The sequence below is a fragment of the Portunus trituberculatus genome, chromosome 43 (genome assembly GCF_017591435.1).
Source record: "Portunus trituberculatus isolate SZX2019 chromosome 43, ASM1759143v1, whole genome shotgun sequence".
NCBI classification, from domain to species: Eukaryota; Metazoa; Arthropoda; class Malacostraca; order Decapoda; family Portunidae; genus Portunus; species Portunus trituberculatus.
The window spans coordinates 14996618-15023066 of NC_059297.1; the positions used below are offsets into that span (position 1 = coordinate 14996618).

Sequence of the window (26449 nt, forward strand, 5' to 3'; positions counted from 1 at the left end):
ACAGTTGATTTTTTCTTATAGTTTAAGTTAACTTTCATTGTGAACATTTTTCCTCTTCTTACTTTACATTAAATTGCGCGTCACGTTCGCAGGAGCTGGAAGGGAGGGAGGGGGCTGCAGCTGGCGGAACCCTCACAGTTTTGCTGCAGCCAGCGAGTGGAGGCAGCAGCAGCTCATCATTGAGGTGTGCAGAAGCGGAATCAGCCCAACAGCAGCGTCACGTGAACAGGAGGGTCGAGGTCACACACCCCGCGCAATTCACCAGCGGCTCAAGTGAGAATCGTAGGTCCTGCATGGGGCGCGAATGGCTGGTGTGGCGGCACGAGGACGGGAAGAAAGGAGAGTAACATGAAAGTTACAAAAAATAGGCAGGTGTGTCGTCATTTTCTCCTTGGGGGGTTTGACAAGAAGTCACAACCAACAGGGCGAGGTACGGGAGCACAAGGACAGCAGCAGGAAGACAGTAATATATATGTATGTATGTACAATGACTAGCAAGCTTTTAAACGAGTGTCGTCACTTGCTGAGGACTTGTGTCGTCGATTTTCTTAACGTCTTTCAAGTTGAACACGCAAATAAAACTGGGCAAAGTGGTATGAGTGCAGTAGTAAGAGGACAACAAAATAAACTTACAATCATGTACGTATACAAAAACACTCAATTTCAGTGTCTCTTACCGGGGATGCCCACTTCTGGCCTGCCACTACTCCCACCACCCCGAGACTCGTGCCACCACCGTGCATCTGGCAGCACCCGTACGCCTACATGACGGGAACTCGATTGTGTCTGTTTTGCCTTCACAGCATTCGCTAACCATACATCAGCGTTGATGTTGGTCTTTACAAGAATCACGGACTCTGTCGACACCACCCAGAGAGGAAACCAAGCCAGTCGCTGGTGGAAAAACTGTCTTCAAGATAACACAACAAGCGTCGCCTTGCAATGTCATCCGCGCCCTGACTCGGCTTGATGGGGAGGAAGTGCCGCTGGCCTACAAATCAAGCGGGAAGGAGCGAGTGGAATGATGCAAAACGCTCCCTATCATACTTTATTGCTGCTGATTTCCGGTGTGTATTGATCACAGAACAGGGTGAGTTGGGGTTGTATGAATAGAAAGAAACGTATCCATCACGCACTATAAATGTTTATAATAAATAAAAATAAATAAACACATTAGACCCTGTATAATGCCTATGTCCATCTATCATCCCTATCTATAAATTTGTCTAGTCTATTTAAGCTTTTCACTTTCTACTCTTTACAAAAAACTTTACAAATGAGTCTGTTTTTATACTGCTCTAGTATTTGAAAACTATCTTCTTATTTTACTTTCATCTTATTTCATCAAGGGCAAACTCATTACTTCTTGTCCTACACTTATCACTACGCCCATCAGTCTTGCCTACATCTGCTACACTATGTTCTTTATTATCAGCACGGAATAACAGGGAAAAAATATAGTGCAACGCGTCACGTTGCTCATTTATTTATTTTTCGAGTGACAAACAGAGAGCCAGGCCAGGTGAAGGCGATGACACGCCAAGCAAGCCTCTACTGGGCTGAGAGATAAATCTCTAATTAAGAGTAACTGGCGAGGGCTCCTCACACGCTGGGATCGAGATGACTCTCTCCCCAGCAACATAAATAAATTCCCACATGTGAACTTGATTAACAGCGCCGGAAGCGAACAACCCTATGCCGCTTATCAGGAACGAAAAACTGAAAAACTCCGTCACATCTACCTCGGTTGTGCCGCGTCGAGGGATTCCACCGAGGGTGTTTCCTCTCAACGCTACAACTTACACCTGTTACACTCTTAGAAATGTGCCACGCCCTTAGAATTCCCTTACGTGCGTGTCTTTACCTTAACATACTTGATCTATGTTGCCAAACCGTTATTATAATTCTCACCTAATTCAACGCGTGCGCGTATTGGTATACTGAGCCCGAGGTGTAGTGAATGTGGATGCTTGTGGTGCTGGTGGTGGGACATAACCACAACCACACCCTCTGCACAAGTGGTGTAGGCAAGACAGTCACAGGATTTGAGAGGGACTTCGAGAAATTGCAGCTGCCACTCAAGGCTGAGGGTTGGCTTGTGTTGGCACTCTGAGGGCTCCTGTTTGTCTTTGGAGGGACGCACGAAACCTGCTGCCTGACTTATCAGTTTTATCACTGCATCAACACACGCTCAGGTATACGCGTGAGGGGATGTGACGGAGAGACGCCGGATGCCACTCATCCATCCGCTTGAACACGACGATGAATTAATAAAGGCATTTCCTCACACTTGACTTGGCTTCGGATAAGACAGTAAATTGTTTCTGGGAGATCCTCCGGTTAAACTTAAAGGTTGCTTAGATCAACTCACCCACACACCATGACGTAATATAGAAGTCAAAGATGAGCCCCTTCGTTTCAATTCTGTTCTCTGGTTTCACAGAGACATGTGCAATCAGTCCTAAGAGGAAGCGTGTGTGGTTCACTGCTCCCTCAAGCACGAGTCTCGGGTCCTCTTTAACCAAGCGGTCAACTACTAAGTCTTTCAAGGTTACCTAGATGACCCACTTTCTAAAGGTGAGCAACTTCACATACCCGGCGTTAAATAACTTACGGTAAGCCACTGATGAAATATTACTCTATAGCTCTACCAAATAGCTCTACCAAAAACTTAGAGCTATTCAATCCTGCCAAACTATCATAGAGCCATACTAATAAAAACAAACTCACAATTTTTAAGTCTCATGCACATTAGAACGCAGAAACCATGAACAAATCTCTGCCACTGCGTCTGTGTCACATGTGGGAATAATTCTATATGTTAAGTGTTCAAGACATTAAGAGTTTTGGGGTGAAGAGACAGAAGGTTAGGGACAAGGTTCTGAAGACGTCTTGTGGTGGCCTTGATTAGCTTACCAAGGCCGTGGGCGGTTACTGAGAGAGAGAGAGAGAGAGAGAGAGAGAGAGAGAGAGAGAGAGAGAGAGAGAGAGAGAGAGAGAGAGAGAGAGAGAGAGAGAGAGAGAGAGAGAGAGAGAGAGAGAGAAACAAACCTTTACGGTAAGCCTTCTACCTCCCAATGTTCATGTGGTCAGACTTTCCCTTGGCCAGTACTACTCGTAACCCTCAAAAGAAGATGATGGGGAAGGGAAGTGAGGGAGTAGGAGTGGTGGTGAAGATGGGAAGACGCCAGCAAGGGCCACGCCTTCTTTCTCACCGGCTCTATATATTTCGTACACCTTGTGAGTGACTCAAATGAGGCAGTAACATATTTGTAGTAGCAACACGTGCACGGATATCAGCCCTGCGCGGCGTCATTCTAAGGCTGATAAATGGTTACGACAAATATACAAGCGTGGAAAATATAATAAAAATAACATGTGTTCTGTGGGATAGTCTTGGAGCAGCACGCAGGTGGCATACTGGAGCGCCACCTGAGATGCTCCTCACGTCAGGCACCGCCACATACACTTACCCACCAGGAATCTGATCAAGGTGACAGCCTCGCCCTCTCACTTACCTGCGGGGGAGAGAGAAAAGACACGTGAGTAAAACGGAATACTGTGTAAATTTGGAGTCTTGGCTATTATCTAAATTTAAGTGAATGGTAAGAAAAAAAAAAGTAAAACAGACTTCAGGAATGTATACCAATAATTATTTTGAAAGTGGGAGAGCAAAGAAGGGAGGGTGGAGGGGCGCAGGTAGTACGGGGTGGGAGGGTTAGGGGCAAGGAACACCGGGTACAAGGGCCGCGAGGGACGGCCGCATACTGTTCCCTGGTCACCACAACACCTGCCGATAAAACACTACCACAAACATTCCCAAAAACACTTCAATGTTGGATCTTTTCGCGATGATCACTGTTCTTCATTACAATGTTCATTATTACATTACAAGGCAGTATTTAACTGTGTGGTAGAGGAGGTAGCGTTGGGATGTGAGTGAACAGGTGTAGCACCTCTGCGCTCTCTGACCGGCCGGTCCAGCACCGGGAAGCAGAGTCGCCGCCGGCCGGGCTGCCTGGATGCCTGGCTGGTGGCTGCCCACAGTACGTAAATGTAAGTACACATGAGGAGGATATCTAAGGTATGCTGGGATCCAAGGCGACAAGAGTTGGCAATATCCTTGCCTCTCATTCTATTCCTCTTCTTTTCCTAGCGATGCACTAATAGCCAGGCGGTGCGTGCACCCCCCACGGCTTCACGTCACCTCTGGCCCGAGACACAAGGGACACCAGCCACAGTCAGTGGTCATGCGGCAGTCACTAGCTGGCTGAGTCTGACCCTCACAAGGTCAACCCTCCCTGTCCCATGCCTCACTGATCTTATCTGACGTCCCTGTCTGCTTTTCTGTATTCTAACCGCTGCTTATTTATTTATTCATTTATATATTCAGTAGAGGGACATGTCTGCTTCATTCTGTTTCAGCTTTGTGCATTATCTATTCATCAGCTGCATACGTCGGCATGATTATATCTCACTTTACGTACTATTTACTTATTTATTTATCCATCCATCAGATGGATCTGTCAACATGGTTCCATGTTACGACTATATATCAAAAGGAACATTAAAAGCTTAAGTTGCTTATCAGCTTCAGTATTATTGTATTTTTATATGTTAAATATTTCATAATCTAGGACGCCTTACACCACAGCGCCCATCACCTGCCTCAGGTATCAACCTATGCACTTGGTCACTGTCCTCAAGATACATAATCATCGGAAAAAAGGCATCAAATTATCTTACACGAAAAAAAAAACTAATTCATCTTTAAATAATGTTCAAATTAAAACCAGACATCATAAATAACGCGCGGTAAGTCAATGCGACGGGACAGGTAAGAGAAGAACGAGACAAGAGGAACGCCAAGGAGTGAAGAGAGGAACACCGAGGAGAGCCAGACGATGGGAAGGAAACTGTCCTCGCGTTAGGCCTCGTGGCTCTGCGCCTCAGTAACCCAAACACACATACCTTTTATTGCCAGACATTACGAGCTTTTCAGTCCATACACATGCTTTCGATATTAATTTGTGCCATTTTGATTATCCTCAAGAATAAAAGCCTGGATATGCACATAAACACACTCACAGAAGGAAAGAGGAAAACACCAATGACAGTCAGGAGAGGAAAGGCTGGGGGCTTAAGAAGGGTAAGAAGGGGCGCCAGTTACCCTAAGAACCCCAGCCAGCCGCCAGCCACCCACCCATCTTCCCCAGACCAGCTGCCCCCTAGACACTCACTCGCCGCGCACCAGGCAAGGTCATTTTATAAGCAATAACCAAGCGATTAAAAGCCGACAAAGGAGAGTTGCTATTTGTTGCCAAGGACACAAGGGAATAGTGGGAGGAGGGGAAAGAAGAAAGAAAGCAGGGAGGGTCGGAAAGGTTGGCTGGTGGGACGTTCCTAGACATTACTCCTGGCCAACCACCATAACAGGACGCCCCCACTACCACACCTCTTCGGGAACAGCCGCGCAAACACCCTCAACACCCTGCCTCCCCCTGCCTGTCCACGCCAACCTCAGGGACACGCGCCCTCCACGCCGCCAAGCCGCTATGGGATGTGTTGGGCTTAGTAGAGCTCTCCTGGAAGACTACTGTATAGTATTCTGCTGCTGCCATCCCTACTTGTCTACTTCATGTTGGTGGTGTTGATGAGTTGATGATGATAATAGTGGTGGTGGTGGTGGTGATAGCATTTCTAGTAATAACCGCAATAACATTAATAATAATAATAATAATAATAATAATAATAATAATAATAATAATAATAATAATAATAATAACAATATTAATAATGCCGCCTTGCAGGATACTGGTAAAGAATCATCAACCATAAATAAATGTCTTAATATTAACAAAACACGCACCGCAAGCACACACGCACATGCGCACGCACGCACGCACGCAAGCGCCCGCACACACACACACACACACACACACACACACACACACACACACACACACACACACACACAGGCATTTCCACTATTGATACACAAAAAAAGTTTTCCTCACCACACACAAATAAGTCACTTCCCATTTCTTTCTGTCATTTTCTTTAAGGTTACAAATACAAATAGAAATGTATAAAATAATAAATAATAATAAAAATGTTATACGTCTTCTAGTCTAGTGAAAGTAGGTGAGAAAGACAACACTACCTTCATCCCTCCCTCTTACTCTCCCTTTCGTGTCGCGCCGCCACCACTGCCTCCAGTCTCTCCACCCTGAGTCACGCTTCAATGAGTCATGTGGAACAAGGACTGTCTTCGCTTCCTGGACTTATGAGCAGCAACCCACCCATCCTTCCACCCACCGAACACCCCGCCCACTCACCCCACTACACACAGAAAATAATCAAGGATGAAGAAAATATAACAAACATGATGAGGTGTTGCAAGCACTTGAAGGAGGCGGAGGGGAGGGATGGGTGGAGGCAAGAGGGGCGGGGTGCGATGAGGATGATGGAAGTGACGCCAAATAAACCCTGAACCCCATGAGGTGGCGGAGGGACGGTGGTAGTGACGGAGGTGATGGCGGGCGTGACACAGCAGCAGCAGCAGCATACAACGCGTGAGGAACAATGCACAATGCGAGGACAGTGTGCAAACAAACAAGCGGCCTCGAACACGGCGAGTAAAGCACGTGAAATTTCTGTGATGCGAGAGGCGGAGGATGACGTGATGGCTCGGCTTGGTGACTCGCTTGTGCCTCACCAGATTAAAGCTTCCTTCTGATGTCATGGTTCAGTGTGCGCTACCGCCGCCCACTCCACCACAACGTCCTTTCCTCCCTCTCTGCTCCTTTGCTGGAGTGGGGCCGTGACAACCCACACACAGGCTGACCCGGTACCAGCCAGAGGTCAAAGGTTATCTTAAAATTTAGTTGAGATTAGGGTTCTGGCATTTTGTTTTTATTTCTCTGTGCCATGAAAAAAGAAGAGAAAGAGAGAGAGAGAAAAAAAAATCAACATGGTTTGCAAGAATAAACGGGGATGAAGAACGGATAACAGAAGCAGTGGAGTGTATGGACGCAATGCTTTCCACCTCACCTAAAGTGCTACGGGGACATATTTCTCCTTAAAAAAAAAAAAAAAAAAAACACGAGTCGTTTCTCTTTTTCGTTTTCTCCGAAGAGAACAAAGACGATCCCTCCCTCTCTCGCTCTTCCTTCTCTCCCAGCTGTCTGTCACCACCACCACCATCACCACCACCACCACCACCCATATCTCTCCACAGCACTGACTCTAGTGCATTTTATTTCACATCGTCCCCACACACACATATTCTTTCCTTCACGTGCTCTGGAGTTACGCGATGCAACGTAGTACTAGCAGATGCCGCTTCAGGAAGGCCGCGACGTACTGTATCGGGTGGTCTAGGTGCGCTGCACGGGTGGGAGTTCAACGGACGCGAAGAGATTATGAGTCACACCGCTAAATCTAACAAATCAAAGACGCAGTTAACTCATTTCGATCCCAAACATTAAAACCGTAAACTGTAAATGATGAAATACATGCTGCATCTTGGCGCTCTAAAAATACTGCTCCGTAAACCAAATTTCCCCACTAGTCCCGCTCCGTGCACGGTTCTCCCTCATGCTGGGAATGTTCGGGGCACGGAGCGGTGCAGTGTTGTTGTTGTTCGGGCGTGCCTGCCCCGCCCCCCGCCGCGTAGGGCACGTCGCTGTACCGGCCAACTGCTCCCCTTCCTCGCCCACCTTGAAGGCTAATTTTATCTCACTGAATAAACCAGCGGACGGGAGTCAGGAGGTGTACCCCGGAGCTGTTCCTCCCCGGTTCTGCCCAACATTTGCGTCACCTCTCTCCCCAGCATCACGGAAGATGAGACGAGATAACACTAATTACATCTGACGGATAATCTCCAGTAATTATACGAAGGAATGTTATCCTGGCATACACAGCTGCATAATAACGAAGTAAAAGCTATATGCTAATTAAAAGACATTTCATGTTTTTGTGCATAATCATACCTTTTCTAATTTACGTGGGAAGTTTCTATAATCAGACTCTCAAAGGGAACACACACACACAAAAAAAAAAACAATAACTTACTAACCATTTGGCTCAGTAACTCACCAGAGATTAACTAGATATATAAGCTTGCGGCACCACTCCATCACGTCTAATGAGTGACGGTCAAAGGAAAAGACACTAAGAGGCTCACTCACTTAGGCGCTGATTAATTGGATGCTCAGGGGCGGCGCTCAGATGACGGGCCGCTCCATCCCACACCTGACAACTTAGTATTTAACAACTCCATAACTAGAAGTCTATTATTTATTTCCAACCGTCAGATCATTATGAATTGGTAACCACTATCATTCATACGATTAAATTTCTCTCTCTCTCTCTCTCTCTCTCTCTCTCTCTCTCTCTCTCTCTATCATGCCTGGAATTTCTATATGGGACTTAACAGCCTAAATACCTTCTCTCTCTCTCTCTCTCTCTCTCTCTCTCTCAATACGGCACGCAATATCATACATTCCACGCCCCAATATTCGCCTCTTTTTTGTTCATATATGAACTTGCATATCTCATAACCTATTCGGGGACTGTAGCAAGTGCCTAGCTTCCATATTGCTATGATATTACACGAATTAAAAGAACAAGAAGAGGGAGTGTGTGTGTGTGTGTGTGTGTGTGTGTGTGTGTGTGTGTGTGTGTGTGTGTGTGTGTGTGTGTGTGTGTGTGTGTGTGTGTGTGTGAAAGCAATAAGTTTACATCTGACAGTCTCGGTATAATATAAACATATCAATACCCATTTTATAATTCCTACCCATAAACATGACTAATCTCCTTTATAAGCTTCCTACTAACCCTGCTAGCAACCCGATAAGGAAGATTATTCCAGTTATCATCCACGCTATCGGAGAACCAATTTCTTCTTATCGACTTTTAAAATCTAAATTCTATACCAAGCTTGAACCCGTGTGTGTGTGTGTGTGTGTGTGTGTGTGTGTGTGTGTGTGTGTGTGTGTGTGTGTGTGTGTGTGTGTGTGTGTGTGTGTGTGTGTGTGTGTGTGTGTGTGTGTGTGTGTGTGTGTGTGTGTGTGTGTGTGTGTGTGTGTGTGTGTGTGTGTGTGTGTGTGTGTCTTCCGTTTACTCCACAGGCAATAAGCTGAGCAAGCACGGTGACCTCTTTGGCAGTTAGGAGGAAAGTTTGGCAGTAAGAATTGAGTTTTTTTATTCACGTCTCCCCGCTACGCACTGGAGAAGATGTTCCCGCTCACCTTGCCCTCAGCCAGGCGTGGCAACAAACACTTTCAGCTGGCCCGTGCAAGTGAGCGAAAACTGAAGCAATAAGAGCAGGAAGTTAAGCGGTGTGAGATTAAATTCTACAATAATTTTCGGGAGAGGGAGCGAGGTAACGTCATCTGGGACCGATATGGAAGCAATGAATCAACGGCAAAGGAAAAACTGCCCTGAACTTGTAAACGTACATACACTGCAGGGCAGAAAATGGAAACGAAACTACAATTCCAATAATAAGTTGCCGCGACTTGAGAAAAACACGCCATTATGTTGCTGGCTGCTTAATTTCAGCTCAATTGCTAGGGGCAGGGAATTTCGCACGGCGGGGTCTCTAATACAGGTCGCAGCGTGCAGCCCCTAAGCATAGCCGTGCACACCTAGGGAACTGCTGGATGGTGATGAGGGCAGTAACGCAGTACCTAAACATACATGAACACCCCTTCCCCATCACTTCCTACCTTTCCCCGACACACACACACACACACACACACACACACACACACTGCTCGCTCTACGCCCGATGGTTATGTTACCTCAGGGATAAAACTCGCTACTTTTTTTTGTGTTTAGCACTTAGAATATTGCATTAAAATTTTATAGAGATAACAGTAAAACGTCTCTTTCTCTGTGAAGTTACATGGTGATTATATGAATGCAAAATACAGTATACATATGGATAGAAAAGAGAGAGAGAGAGAGAGAGAGAGAGAGAGAGAGAGAGAGAGAGAGAGAGAGAGAGAGAGAGAGAGAGAGAGAGAGAGAGAGAGAGAGAGAGAGAGAGAGAGAGAGAGAGAGAGAGAGAGAGAGAGAGAGAGAGAGAGAGAGAGAGAGCATTACCAACTCATACTTCCTAAAAAAATAATGAAAGAAAAAAAAACTACCATCAATAAAAATGAACACATAAATCATGAGATGTGCCCGCCTGTAGCAACATATAATGGAGGTAATGATCAGCGAGTGTTTTACAACGCGTTGCTATTAAATCACTGAAACATAACACAGGTATGGATTCGGAATTATTCAACACTGTCCAGCTTGTCCAACTCATACACCCAACACTATGTCATCCTGTTCTTCTTCCTCCTTTTTTTTTTTTTCTTTTCTTTTTCCTAAGGTCTCATCTACAACCTCCCAATTCTCCTCCACCTATCCTGACACTCCCCTAAGTCGTCCACCATCACATCACTCATCCACACCCACCTCTCCTTGACCCACCCAGCAACACCCACACCTCCATCCACTCACTCACACAACCCCCTCGCCCCTCACCTCCACACAACCCAACCACGTACCACCATCACCACCACCAGCACCTCATTCACCCACCTAACACACTTACGTAGCCTCCACTTCCACACATGCCATTCATACTACTCCATCCACTCGTCTTCCATTATTGCTTCCATTCACGCAACTTCCATGGAATTCGTCCACCTATTTTCCAGCAGCTCCACCCAGTTCATTGTGCTGTGCTGTGCTGTGCTGTGCTGTGCTGTGCTGTGCTGTCCCCTCACCCGTGGCCGTGCAGGCATGACGGAAGCATGGATTAACGCGATACATGCATGACCGGCAGTAAGTCAAGTTGCAGAAAAGAAAATAAGAAAATTGTGAACTGATGTTTGTAAATGCAATCTGCTCATTATGGTAAAGTCATTTGTCAGATTGTTATATATATATATATATATATATATATATATATATATATATATATATATATATATATATATATATATATTTCTTCTAAGTTTACGCATAATCTATACAAAGTCAAACTGTGAGCTTTGTTTAAAATGATTCAATACAGAATACAGTTACATGTAGTCAGTTACCGAGTCAGCGGGCTTATTCATTAACTTTGCTTCTTTACACAAAATCAACGCACAATTGTATTATTGGATTACCGTAACTCTGTAACAAATTCCTTTACATGCTGTGCACGAAAAAAAAGTTCTATGTCTAGTATTGTCTTCCCGTTCAGCTCTGAATGATAAAACAACAATAATAAAAGTTAAGAATCAGCATTCAAATGCTGCGTCTTGGAATGGATTGGAATCAACTTCTACCACAACCTACATGCTGCTGCTGCTGTTGATGATAATTGAAATAGCAGTGTACTAGTAGTAGTAATAGTGTAGCAGTGAAGCCATCACCACCACCACCACTACCGCAACAACAACAACAACAATAACAATAATAATAATAATAATAATAATAATAATAATAATAATAATAATAATAATAATCATAATAATAATAAACGAAATTCTCTCTCTCTCTCTCTCTCACCAGATGACAGGCAAGCCACCAGGAGAGGGAGGGACAGAGAGGAGCTCAGGTGAAGGGTGGCGACTGTCAACAAACACATCAGTACGTGTGACAGGACCCGCCCACCAGTGTGCTGAGGCGGCCTCGCTCCACGTGTTGGCACTGCTATCTGGAGCCAGCAGCGACGCGGCGATACATGACAGAGGACGTTAGAGTGTTTGATTAAAAATAAAAACATATAACTATCAGGAATCTAGACACTTTGGATAAGCGACGGCTAAGACTGCAAACAAGTTTCAAATAGAGTTTAACTTTCACTACGCATAGCTGTAAACGGTGTGCAAAATATGTCACGGCTATTGAAATATTAGCGCATAAAAACTCCTAGACGTAATACAACTACAATCAGGCTATTGTGGCCACACTAAGACTGGTGTGCTGAGGCGGTCATAAGCCTTCCATCTACGCCGGGCTGTACTCACCTGGGACGGGATGAGAGGCGAGGGAGCAGCTACAACGGGGAGGCCTTGGAGGCACCACGAGGGCCAGCTAGGGACTGACCGGCCGGCGCTTGGAGTCTTGGACGGGTCGTTTTCTCGTGAACTATGGAGGACTTGCGCACACCTCACGGGTTTCAATGTTCACTTGACTCAACAACTTTATGAGCTATAACCTGTTCTGTAAAAAATGTAGTTGCCACTTTTACTCTAATGACTGGACTGGGAAAAGCTCCCTAAACTATGGCTGGTGGTGGCGTGTAACGAGGCCGGCGCATGCGTGTATAACCACTCCCCTCCAGGGCACAATGAGTCGCGGGACGACCTCGGGTGATTACATCAGCATCTGGCCGCCGGGTGGAGAGGGAGGGCGGGGAGGAGCGGGAGGGTAGTGGTGTGTGGAGTCGGAAAGGGCGAGGCAACTTCCCCCGGGGTCCTCAGTGCTCCCCCTCCCTTGGCCACACCCACTATCAGATGAGGGTCACCACGCCGTCTTTTCACTACATCTCACGGACTCAGAGCTCAAAATACATCTACTCATAACCTGTGGAAGGCTCCATCACATTCCTCTCATTCACTCTCCCTCATAGTGACAGCCACGCAGCAGCACGCACTCACTCATCCATCCCTCCACTCACGTCATCCCTCGAGGGCATCCGCTGCCTCTTTCCTTCCAACACTTCACTCATCCTCTGCACCAGCCCGGACTCTACACATATCACTCAATGATTTACCAACACCATCCCTCCCACAAAACCACGTGGATACGGCTCACGGCTCACCGGCTCACCAGTCACACCGGCTTCTGTGTTCACGCGCACCTCGTGCAGTGCCGAGCCGAGGCGGGCCTTCCTTCATGCCTGACAGACGAAAGGGTGTGTGACAACTTTCAAGCAGAAAACCAAACTCCCTCGTCTGGAGCTGGTAAGCCTTATATGGCTGGTGACTGACATTTAGGACTAACCGAGCCGCTTTCTCTATTTCCCACTACCCTATACGTACAGCTCGGCGGGCGACCAGACAGGGAAGCTGTAGTGACTGCGGCTGCATGTGAGTCATGCCGCTTGAGTCACACCTCACCCCCTCACCCTCAGTCACGCCCAGATCTCGCTCCCCATTACTAGATCCACACCACGTCCGTCACATCTCACCACCATTCTTACATGACACTTCTCAATGGCTTCTTCTCAGCTATTCTATTTATTTTTTCACAACACTATATCCAATAACAATATTTTAGTTTGACACCATAATAACAAATATATAAAGTTTGTTGCTGGGAACCCGTATCTCCAACAAAAAAGTTAACGGTAACCGGCGCCCGCTAGTCGGCGAGCGGCGGAGCCTCACAGCACAGCACAACATCAGCCTCACAGCCTCACTGGCGCAGCTCACCACAAGTTTCAGAACAACTCTGCTATGTGAACCCGTGAGGGGTGTAGGTCGTTGGCAGAGGAGGAGCGAGGAGAGTAACGCTGTGGTGGGCGCCACGCCACTGACTGGCGAGCCACAGACCCGCGGGCGGCGTCGCGGCTTTGGATGAGGGAAGGAGCAGCCAGCGGCGGGATCAGCCCTCCCGGCCGACCACGGCTCCTCCTCCTCCTCAAACCACACTCGTTCCTGCAGCTCAAACCACACATACTTTCTGAGCGATCACAATCACGCCCACCACCTGCTTCAGAATGATAACGCACTCACTCACAATGGGATGAACACATCGCCACTCTCACATCCAGCGCTGGTGACAGCTGACGAAGACCGATCAAGCTATCTGATCACCTTGCACTTCTTGATAAATTGGTGATACATTACTCAAGCACTGCACCATCAAGCATTCCTCCCTGACTGGCCTCTGCTAGCACCAGCTCGGCCAACACTCCTCCCCTCGACCAACACTCGCCCCATTGTTCTGTTTTGCTGCTCAAACCAACACTCCTCTTCCTTCTCTCCCCTAATTTCCCGGCTTTTACACGTGAGCGGGTTTCTGCCTCTCCCACACCTGCCTGCGGCGGTCATCCCCTTCTACGATCTCGTCTGCCTCACCTTTCTCTTAAAAAGAAAATCATTAGACGACAGACCAGACCTTCTTCCAGGAAACCAAAGGTGTCTGACGAAGAGGTCATACCGGGCGAGAGTCTCTACCTTGAGGTCGGAGATCAAGCTTGGCTAAAGTATTCAGCAATGCATGCACCGCGCCACCTCAATATTCCCATCAGTCATTACCCATTGCTAAGCATCCTACCCCACTATGAAAAGACTGCAATGTAGTCAGCGACCAGACCGCACGCGCACATGGCGGCTTGGTCGTTACACACGAGTTTTCCCGCGTTGCATCATGGCAGCTAGAGAGAGGAAGAGGGGCCGACGAGAGGGCTCGTAAGGACGACAACACTACTTCCTCCTGCTACTCCCTCGCTCTTGTGAGTACCTCACCTTCCCGCCGGTTGCCGAAGGAAACGATCGGAATGCAGCAGATCTCCACTCACGCCTGCCAGCTTATTATTACTCCCGTGGTGCAAAACCTTCCGTAAAAGTCCTTCTGTCTGTATATGAGATAACACAGAGCGACTTATCTGATGCCATGAGGTGAGGAGGAGCTGCAGACAAGAACCTTGAATTTGGCAACTGTGTCGATGACTAAGAGCGGGAACCCAACACTGGCGGAGGAGGGATGAAGGAGAGACGGGGGAGCTTGGCTTTTATCCTGATGAACACCGGTGTTCTCATTCCGTCGCCCTATGAGAAACCCTCCAAATATCATGGCAGCAATGGGTCCATATCACGATGGTTAGCGCCATGAACCGTGCCTGACGAAGAGACCAAGGCCACTTCACTATACGATAGGCGAGTCGTGTAAACATTTAGGCAGCTGAGTGAACACAACACCAACCTGCACGTCAACCTTACACAGCACGGCGCCATGAGTTATCAGGCTGATGATAGTCGCGTGAGTCAGGGGGCGGGAACGCTGCCACCGCCGCCTCTACCATTACTACAATTATTATTACCATCATTGCCACTTCCATCAGCGCCTAAATATTCCGTCCTCACACTATATACTATTTCCCGAGTTTTTGCTCCTACTACTGTACTACAATTCATTTTTACTACCACCACCACCACCACCACCACCACCACCACCACCACTACTACTACTACTACTACTACTACTACTACTACTACTACTATTACTACTACAAAAAGAAAGAAAGAAAAAAAAAAAACAGTTACACCACTATCATCACAACAGCATGACAAGCATCAGCAGTTTCCACTAATATGACCACGTAAGCAAAAGCATCCTTCAACTTTCCAGACTAAACATTGGCACCACCGGCCGTCTCCGTCTCCTCTTTCACCTCCAACCACTGCTGCTTCCCCTGCGAGCAGCCAACACTATCTCCACCACCAATAATGTTCAATAGAATCACCACCCCTACCGCCTCCACCTCCCACCGACCTTCCAATCCTCCATGCCTTGTCACTTGTGAAGGTTACGACGCCCTCAGATTGTCAGATTGGGAGGTACTATTTCACGCCAGCGGCATCTTGATATACGTGTTATTCTCTCTCTCTCTCTCTCTCTCTCTCTCTGAGTTTGTATCTCGTGAGTGCGTGAGGGAGTGGATGTCTGAATAAAAGCACAGCCGCCTTTTCACCGACAGATAATCACTTTCGAAAGAAACTACACACAATACACGGACTGATGTGATTACTTTTATTTCTTTCGTTCAGGAGAGAGTGAGAAAGTGAGTACGTGGATGCCTCCATACAAGCACCACTGCTTTTGCATGCACTAGAAAACATCTTTGGCGGAAAAATCTTTACACGAATTTGTATCAAAGATTTTCCTTGGTATTCTTTCTTTACTCTATAATCAATTAATTTATTTTTACCCATGAATGAGAGACAAAGTAACTGAGTGATGCCTCGACAGAAACACTGCTTCTCTCCACAGACTGAGAAGCACGAGGAGCTATAAATAAAATACAACTTACGTGTGTTTTCCATCAAGTTTTGCTTTTACTACAGAGTGAGAAAGTGATCATAAGAGAGAGTAAGTCAACACATGCCTGGGTAAAAACAATGCCGCCTTTTTCACTGAGTTAGAGTCATGAACGAAACACTAAACACAACAAATGCATCACCAAAGGGGCGTGGTCCATCACCTCGTGCAGCGGTCCGTGTTGGGTCCCTACGGAAGCCGGGCCTAACCCACCCCTCCCCTCCCCTTGTAAACCAGGGAGCGTGCCTGGAGCCGGAAGCAGACCACAGCGCTGACGGCTGAGTGAGGGTGGCCTGTGCTGGTGGCGGCGGCGGTGGGCGTCTGTCGCTACGCCGGGTTTATTATCTCCGTGGTGAGCAGCACAACAGTGAATGGTAGAGCGATAGGAGGTGCGAGAAACACTGGCCTCTTGATGGTGTGTGTGTGTGTGTGTGTGTGTTGCACTGGAGATGAGAAGCAGTAGCAGAGAAGACGCAAAATGTACGTACGCTAGTTATTGCTATCATTATTGATGAGAGAGAGAGAGAGAGAGAGAGAGAGAGAGAGAGAGAGAGAGAGAGAGAGAGAGAGAGAGAGAGAGAGAGAGAGAGAGAGTCGGACTGGGTTACGGTTATATATATAACCATTTACTTTAATTAATACGGCAATGACTCCTCTTCCTCTTCCTTCTTCTCCTCCTCGTTTCCTGTTCTCCTTTCTCTTCGCTTCTCAGTTCCCTGTTTTCTCCCTCCTTAGCTTTCTCCTCGTCACCGTCATCAGCCAGCCCCGCCTCCCCCAAGCAGGCAGTTAGGCAGCTGGACGGTCGTTCCCTACGGAAAACTCTATCTAAAGTCATTAATGCTATCGCAGGGGAGACAGCCCTCACAGCGCCGCCACCGCCACCGCCGCAGCTTCCCTCTTTCCGCTGCTCTACAGTCTGCTACTCCCATGCACGCACACGCACGCAAGCACGCACGCGCGAACACACACACACACACACACACACACACACACACACACACACACACTTATAAAAGAATATGTTTTATGTAATCTGGATGGTATCTGCCCATTATCCGTTATCATGACCACAACATTAGTTGCTAGGTTCTTTTTTCGCCTAATCCTTCATGCTTTAATTCCCAATTGATGTGCAAACACAAAACTGCACAAGTCTTGTATTCAAGACGCACATCTCTAACGGCTGGTGTATACATCACACTAAGCAAACCGTTCCAAGCACATCCCGTGGAAGTCATTGGCCAAGGCTGGTGAAAGCGTGCCCTCCGTCACCCTGCAGTGTGAGGGGGATGGCATGATAAAGCAGGCAGCGCGGGGGGCGGTGTTCGCTGCCGACTCCACGCACGCCAAGCACTCGGAGGCGCTGAGCTTCAGTGCTGGCAGGATGTGCATCACCTCACACAAGCAGCCATTAGGGTCACTGAGCCGCTGTGGACGAGATGGCTGCTTGTCTTCCCGTTTCGCCTCACCGCTACTTCCGCTCCACTCTATAGTCCTCCTCCCGCCATCGGTCTTCCCTTTCTTCCTGTCATCAGATGCCACTTCGTTTCCTCTTCCCTTTAATCCTGAATCTACACAACCGCTTCCCTTAGAGTCCACATATCCAGGTAAACTACCCCGCTCTCCTCTCCCTTCACCCAGACCCATACTCAAGCACGTCCATTATCCAGTTCGTGATGCTGATGCGTCACTCCCCCAACGCGAAATTCAAGCAGTTAATAAAACGGCAACTTAATTAATTAGCCTCGTCAGCAGCCATCGTTGTGCCACCTGAGACACTCCCGCCTTGCCCTCCTCACCTGACCATGCCGGCAGCCGGCAGTCAGCAGCCAGGTGCACGACGGCCCCACTAGTGCACTCTGTGCACATTCAATTATTATTAAGCGGCTGTAATGGTTGATGAAGCCTCACCCAATTCCTCGACTAACTGCACTACACTCGAGAGAGAGAGAGAGAGAGAGAGAGAGAGAGAGAGAGAGAGAGAGAGAGAGAGAGAGAGAGAGAGAGAGAGAGAGAGAGAGAGAGAGAGAGACGGACCCGGAGGAGGTTAGAGGGAGCGAATGGTCTATGTAAACAAAATGTCAAGGACGCCAGTAACATTAAAGTTAAGTTTTATGTAAATAAGAAGGTTGTTTTATAAATGCATACATTTTTTTCTGTTTCTATATGAAGTCGTGGCTAGACAACATCAATACGGCAACACAGCTGTTTACTTGTCAGCAACATGGATGGACGTCAATGAAATAATGAAAAACACAACTATATTTCCAAGACTTCGTTGCAAGGACCATAGTGATACGGTTACAGGATATGTGTGTGTGTGTGTGTGTGTGTGTGTGTGTGTGTGTGTGTGTGTGTGTGTGTGTGTGTGTGTGTGTGTGTGTGTGTGTGTGTGTGCCGTCCAGTAACTTGAGCCCCTCGCCGCGTCAGCTGCCGCCCCTGTCATCCCAACACCTCCACCACCACCTCACCTCTGCCATGCTCACCCTACTGCTGCTGCTCACCCGGCCCCTTTCACTCTTCCTTGCACGACCCACTGGCGAGCTGCAGGTCCCGCTACCCTTGCCCTGTGGTCACTGTGTCACTTGCTCTCGGCAGACACCCGCCAGCCATCACGTGGCGCCATCAAGGGCACGGCAGTCCCTTGTTACCTCTAGGTCTGGCTTGTCCCCCTCTATGCAAACATCATTCTCTCTCTCTCTCTCTCTCTCTCTCTCTCTTATATTTCGATTACGAAAATTACTGTCATTTTAGTTAATAACATCATCACCACTAACAATAAAAACAACAACAGCAGCAGCAGTATCAGCACCAGTAACAACAACAACAAAAACAACAACAATAATAATAATAATAATAATAATAATAATAATAATAATAATAATAATTCCTCCTGCAGCAACTAACCGCTTACTCCAAGTGGCGATTTCCTTTTAAAGAGATTAAGGCTAAGCGTCGACACACTCATGCACGGTGCCTCATGAGTGGACCAAACACAGCCACTCAAGTCGCCTGCGTGATGATGACAGGGCGATGATAAGAAAGAAACACATCCGTCTGGAATTAACTGCAAGAAGATACCGAGGAAAATCGAAACAACACCAGGTAGGCGTAGGACAGATTATAAGTGTAGTATTGTTGACGGGTTGTGTTGTAATGGACATATCTCTACACGTGTTTGTTTCTTTACGAATGTGAAAGTAAAAAAAGAAAAAATAAAGTAAGACAGAGTGTGAATATATTTGGATTTTAAAGGGAATATGAAGCATTTTCTGTGTCATATGTGTGTTTGTGTGGGTGAGAGAGAGAGAGAGAGAGAGAGAGAGAGAGAGAGAGAGAGAGAGAGAGAGAGAGAGAGAGAGAGAGAGAGAGAGAGAACCGGTGAGTAAGTGGCGTTTTTCCCTCCCTCACACCCCACTCATGGCACTTATTCACCCCGATGCGCATAGTTTTTCCTCTCCACCTCCTCGAACTCCTCCCACACGTCTAATTCCCTCCACGTCCCCTCCCCCAAACCCTTCCCTTTCTCTTCCCTCGTTTGCTCTCTTCCTTAAAGTTGGCACTTCATCGCTCACTCCCTTTCCCTCTCCTTCCTTACACTTATCCATCTTCTTCTCCCTCCTTCACACCTGCCACTCTCACCTCCCCTCCCTTTCACCCACTTGTTTATTTTTTTCCCAACACATACCTGGCCATCCCTGTAGTGGTTCTTGTACCGTAGTGTGTCGTGCATTATTTAGAACAAAGGAAGGGTGAACGTTAAATGTTTTCCCCGCACACTCACATAACACGGAAATAAATTTTGTTGTTATTATTGTTGTTGTTGTTGTTGGTTATTGTGTTTGTTTATGTGATTTTTCTCTGATACTACTTCAAAACTTCACGTGTTAACTGTTGGATTTCTTATTTGTCATTGTTTAGTGTTAACTCTTTGACTGCTTATTGGAACAGTACACCTTACCATGACGGCCAATCACTATGAGACATCTCTACTTCTTCTAGTCATATCCAATCTTTAAACCGGGTATAAATTGTAAAAGTTATTCGTTTTTGGCCATATATTTCTTTGCAGATGCTTATAAAGGATTTTTACATTGCATATCGAGGTGACAATTGTCTCGTACCTACCAACCAAACAAAAAGCTTTCTCTCTCTCTCTCTCTCTCTCTCTCTCTCTCTCTCTCTCTCTCTCTCTCTCGTTGTTTTTCAGCCTTTCCATCACATGTCAGAATGCCATACATCTCTCCCTTTTGAAAATTGCGTAGAACAAAAGATGCAATCTAAATACAATGTTCTATGTATGGGTGTTTGCGGCAGATGACTGACACATTTTGCATTTTGTACCGCTTGAACTCAAACGCAAATAAAAAAAATCAATATACCAACACCAGGGGTCTATACATCCGTGGTCTTAATCTCTGTACCCTCCCATCCACCTATCGAAACCTTAAAATTGCTAGCCTCTATGATTCCCCCCTTGGCTGATAATCCCGTATCTATTACCAAATCAATTGTCATCAGGATTATGAGGGAGTGACTGCCTTTCCAAATCCCCGCAAAAGTAAAACCACTCGCGCTTTTCTGCCATTCAAGCACACACACACATACAGAGAGAGGAGAGTTTGTTGTGAGCTGCTTAAATAAGTCAACCGGTTTGGCTCGATTGTGGGGGGGATTAAGGAAGAGGAAAAGTCGTTCATTGCCCTCATCACCGCCACCAGGATGATGCAGCTGTACTGGCTGGCTTGCTTGTTTCCTCCCATCCTACAGTGACACACACACACACACACACACACACACACACACACACACACACACACACACACACACACACACACACACACACACACACGAGAGAGAGAGAGAGAGAGAGAGAGAGAGAGAGAGAGAGAGAGAGAGAGAGAGAGAGAGAGAGAGAGAGAGAGAGAGAGAGAGAGAGAGAGAGAGAGAGAGAGAGAGAGAGAGAGAGAGAGAGACGCTGCATACTTGGATAGGAAGCAGAGATATGAGAAAAGGGGAATGTCAGTACGATAAAAAATAAAAATGAATAAAAAAAAGAAACAATACACTGTCCTTCATAAATATAAAAACGCGGGAAACAGACACGTCGAAGAGGAGACAAAAGCAAAGAATGTAATAAACTAAACTGAGAGAGAGAAGAAAAAATAAAAGTGGATAGATATAGATGGAAAAAAAAAAATGGTAGAGGTCGGATGATGTATACTTCAACACCACCCGCCACACACACACACACACACACACACACACACACATCCATCCCCCAACACACACACTCACACTCAACACACACTTTTCCTCAACAGGTTCTGAGTAATGAAAGTCTTGCATATATCATAACGCTACCAAGGCAGAGTGAAAGCATCAGCACCACCACCACCACCACCACCACCACCACCACCACCAATAGACTCTCTTGACACCCGCCTCACACAGCGCTCACAAAACACACTCTTGTTATACTCACCACCACAGTTGTTAGGAGCGGCAGGGTTTGTGGGACACTTACCTGAAAGGAGAAAAAGACTGATTAGCTACGATATATTATAAAATAAATTGACATAAGAAAAGAAAGGAGGTTGTAGTTAGGCAGTAAGTCTATACGTGGCAGTGCTTGTGTATGTTTGTACAGTATCGATGTCTTCTTATCAATCCTCTCCACTAATGTTGCATAATTTAATCTGCTTTTCATTATACATTCATGGCAAGTCTGTTAAAATACTATGATGACTCCTGAAACATAACTTTTTGTCAACTGCCACTACTATTACTGCTGCTTCTACTGCCACTACTACTACTATTACTACTACTACTACTACTACTACTACTACTACTACTACTACTACTACTACTACTACTACTACTACTACTACTACTACTACTGCTACTACTACTACTACATACTATTACTACCATTACCACTACCACTACTACTACTACTACTACAAATACCATCGTCTGCAGCCACACAAATATCCCAGAAATTCAAGGTGTCGAGTGTAATTTCTTTTTACCCTTCACAAAACCCGAGTATTTCAGTCCCTGTGTGAAGGAAGGAAGGAAGGAAGTAAGGAAGGGAGCTGCCGACCGTGACTGGCTGGCGGGCACAAAAGTCACGTTGCGATACAAAGAGGAATCTCAGCCTTGGTCTCCCGCACCATTGCAGGATGTATGGCCTCATGCTGTCCTGGTGCCAACCCAAAGTGCCCTTCCTTAGTGCGACGCAAGAACTGAAGTGGTGGTGGTGGTGGTGGTGGTGGTGGTGGTGGTGGTGGTGGTGGATGAAGATGATGGTGATGACGATGATGATGAAACGGGTGGTAATAAGTTTAATGACTAAGCATGTAACACTAAAGAAGAAGAAGAAGAAGAAGGAGAAGAAGAAGAAGAAGAAGAAAAAGAAGGAGAAGAAGAAGAAGAAGAAGAAGAAGAAGAAGAAGAAGAAGAAGAAGAAGAAGAAGAAGAAGAAGAAGAAGAAGAAGAAGAAGAAGAAGAAGAAGAAGAAGAACAAGAACAAGAACAAGAAGAAAATAAAAGAGAGAGAGAGAGAGAGAGAGAGAGAGAGAGAGAGAGAGAGAGAGAGAGAGAGAGAGAGAGAGAGAGAGAGAGAGAGAGAGAGAGAGAGAGAGAGAGAGAGAGAGAGAGAGACAAAAAGGATAAATTAACAAGAAGAACAACAACAAAGAAAAAAAGGAAGAAGGAAACGAAGAATGAAGAGTATATATATATAAGGAGAAAGTAAAAATCAACACGAAAATGACTTGCTAGCTAAATGACGACGCGAACTAAATTGAGACGGTGAGAATGAGAAAATGAGTAAGACCAAGATTGAGGGATCGTGAAGATGAGATAGCACGACACAAATCTTTAGGGTTCAGAGGGATTTTAAAAGTTATGATGACGAAGGAACAGCTAAGGGAAATAAGTGCAAGGGAATAAAAGGAGGAGGAGGAGGAGGAGGAGGAGGAGGAGGAGGAGGAGGAGGAGGAGGAGGAGGAGGAGGAGGAGGAGGAGAAACACAAGTGAAAACAAAGAAAGGAAAATAACGGAACTAAACTGTGTGGGATTCCAATCAGAAGCCTAACAAGTGACTCTGTACGGAATGTTAAATAAAAGGTAATAGTGTGAAGCGAAACATGAGTAAACAAACGAAGAGAATGTTACAAAAATGGTTTCTCGCTAACTGTATTCTTACTCGTATTCTCAAAAATTTCCTGTGTTCTCCCTCACATCAAATTGCCCTTAGTGGGAATTGTATAGGTCCTCAAGAGCGTTTTCGTTACTCTGGCGATGGTTTACATAGGATTTTATCCCATCAATAGGGAAAACATCCATGAAAGCTCGACCTGTCATCTCTGTAGCGTTTGAAAATAGGCCAGATGACAGAACAAAGCGTTTAAAAATACATACGTTAGCACGTACGTACGTAAGCACCTTACACCTTTGTTCAACTTGGAGGGACGCATAGAAAGGAAACAATACGGTTGTTCAGGCATACATGTACGAAGAAAAGAATATGAAAGAAGGAGGTAAAATGTAAAAATCCACATATGACATTAAGAGTAAATGGAGAAATATATATTGAAACAAAAAAATAACAAATATGTAATAACAAGTTAAAGAGGATGTAGCATAAATCATAAGCAAAAAACAAAAACAAAAAAAATTAAAATGTTCAAAGTGACAAAATGAAATGAAAAAGAGAGAGAGAGAGAGAGAGAGAGAGAGAGAGAGAGAGAGAGAGAGAGAGAGAGAGAGAGAGAGAGAGAGAGAGAGAGAGAGACTGACACTAATATGAGTAAAGAAAGATATACAGCACTCATCATTACATGTCACGGCTAACTGTCTCTTTCTTCTAAACTCTGATCACTTTTTTTCTCACCACTACCTTCATCCCCTCACAAGGACGTACAGAGAACCTTTCAAACCTACAATAATAATCCTTTTATAATACAAGTCTATACATTTATGCCTCTCAACTATCCATTCCTTCTACAATAATATACTTCAGTAACACCACTTTTCGTCATCATATCCTCACGGTATTCAAATATGAGTCAATTCCCTGCTGAAACTCCATAGGTCTTCACGAACACTGCAGTGGAAGGAAAGACTTCATAATCGAGTTAAACCATGTAATAAAATAACTTACGAGCTTCCCATTATTAGCCCTCCTAAAAAAAATAAATATATATATTGCCTAAGATTTTAATGTAGGACCCTTTTGGAGAGGAGTAAGTAGTTGAATAGTGTAAGTATGGGAATTGAATACATGTCCCTAGCTACCATAACAGACAGCAGCAGCCAGACACAGACAAGAAAGACACCGGGCAGGAAATACACACACTCCGTCCTCCTCTTCACTGGTGGCTGTATAAAAATAACACCAAACTGAATAGCTGTAATGTTTCACCACTACGTCACACACACACACACACACACACACACAATCCCTCCCCTACCCCATCACTCCAACAGATATTAATTCTCTCTCTCTCTCTCTCTCTCTCTCTCTCTCTCTCTCTCTCGGTATGTCCTGTCCTATCCGTCCGCCACTCCCCTCACCTGCCACTCCCTCCCTCCCTCCTTCCCTGGCATGACGTCACCAGCAAGAGGAAATACCCCCCTGCCCTTTCCTCCTCCTCTCCCCCATGCACATTCTTCTTCTTCCCCTGAGCGAAGGAACAGAGCCCACTAGACGTTTGGGTGATGGTGCAAAGCTGTTTTGTTTTTGTTTATTTACTTGTTTGTTTCGTAAATAAACTTGAAATGATAAGAGAGGTGTTTAGCTAAATAGGGGTACAAACTAATAGAGGATAAAATTTAAACTGACTGACTGACTGACTGACTAAATACTACACATAATTGAGTATCATTAGTTTAAAAAGTGGACAAACTGAAAAGGAAACGAAACAAAACTACTTTGCTAACGGGAGTAAAAAAAAAAAAAAAAAAAAAAAAAGACTAAAAAAAAACACTAAGAAAAAAGTAAAAGTAGAAAAACAAAAAGCTAAACTAAAATAACGACGAATAAAAAAGAAAAACTAACTAAACAAAAAAAAAAAAAAAAGAGACGAGGAAAATAAAACGTTCGCAAGGAAGTATATAAATATTCAACAGAAATAAGAAAAAAAAACAATAAATGATATTCTTTTTCCTTTCCTAGTTATGCAGTGGAGTGTCACGTGTTGTCACCATTGCCGTGCCTGTTTCGTAAAGGAATGTGTAAATATTTTTTCTCTTTGGCAGTGAGGTAAGATATAAAAGAATGAATAATGAATAACGTGACACTGAAGAACTATTATGGGTGTTGGTGAAGTGATGAATGTGCGGCGTGGATGTGGTGGTAGTGGTGGTGGCGGTGGTGTCGAGGCTGCCGCGGGTTGTGCCAGACTACCAGGGAGGAGTGACTCAGGGATGGTGCGGAGGGCGGGAGGGAGTGAGGGGTGAGGTGAGGTCTGGGTGGAAGGTTAGCTGTTCATGAGTGTTTTGTGTGTATGTGCATGTGTGTCTGTCACTTCCGAGGTCAAGTTTATGTATGATGAAAGAACATATTAACTCTTTCCTTGTAATGAACAAAGAACAAAGAGGAGGATAACAAATGAACAGGTCGAGTGTGCTTGTGAGTGTGTCAAGGAACCTTTGCTGCGCGGCATCCTCTTTAACGGAACACTGCCCTGGTGTGGTAAGGGGGCCTGTATGCTGCAGGAGCCGGTGGAGCTACACAAAGACAGGTGCAACCATACAAGGCAGGCCCACTGAGAGGAATCATACTAAAAGTGTTCCTCACCAGTGCACATAAGCCAACATGGCGTGGTATGGGGCCTAACTCTTTTAATCATGGCATCTGCATCCCTACAGTGGCCCCAGTCCCCAGCAACTATAGAGAAACTGGCCACGACGGCGGTCAGACGTTCACCAGAGTAGGAATGCTAGGAATGCCTGGGTTAGCAACAGACTGCCTTTAGAACTTTGAACTTGTCAGAAGTGTTAGAATACTACTGACGATGACCTTCAAGAGTTACAAAAACTAGGCGGGGTGAAGTGGGATATCACAGGTCCAGAAGGGTTACCAGAACTGGACCAGGATTCGTAAATCATTTATAGAATGCCCGTAATAATTTTACTACTATGCACTAACATCATTACCACCATCATCGCCAGTGCCGTCCGAGTTCCAGGAGCAAACCAAGCACTATTTCAACCATAAATTTTGTCTAGATGATCAGATTACCGGTTAGTTCCTGCTCTGACCCTGTGTGTGTGTGTGTGTGTGTGTGTGTGTGTGTGTGTGTGTGTGTGTGTGTGTGTGTGTGTGTGTGTGTGTGTGTGTGTGTGTGTGTGTGTGTGTGTGTGTGTACACGCACAAAATTATGGCAACAAAATT

At 45.7% G+C, this 26449-nt stretch overlaps 1 protein-coding gene across 6 annotated transcripts in view; it reads right to left on the reverse strand.

Moving 5' to 3' along the window:
• LOC123518191 (proteoglycan 4-like) overlaps window positions 1-26449 on the reverse strand; it is a 316782-nt gene that overhangs the window by 46148 nt on the left and 244185 nt on the right. The window contains exons 1-2 of one of the 6 annotated variants that reach the window (XM_045278888.1): window positions 13434-13589; window positions 12024-12219 (exon numbers count right to left, since the gene is read on the reverse strand). The exons of 4 other annotated variants lie outside the window; for them this stretch is intronic. The gene's annotated coding sequence lies outside the window, so the exon portion shown is untranslated. Of the gene's footprint in view, window positions 1-12023; window positions 12220-13433; window positions 13590-26449 lie in introns of those variants that run through there. One more of the 6 variants, XM_045278889.1, reaches the window with a different exon arrangement.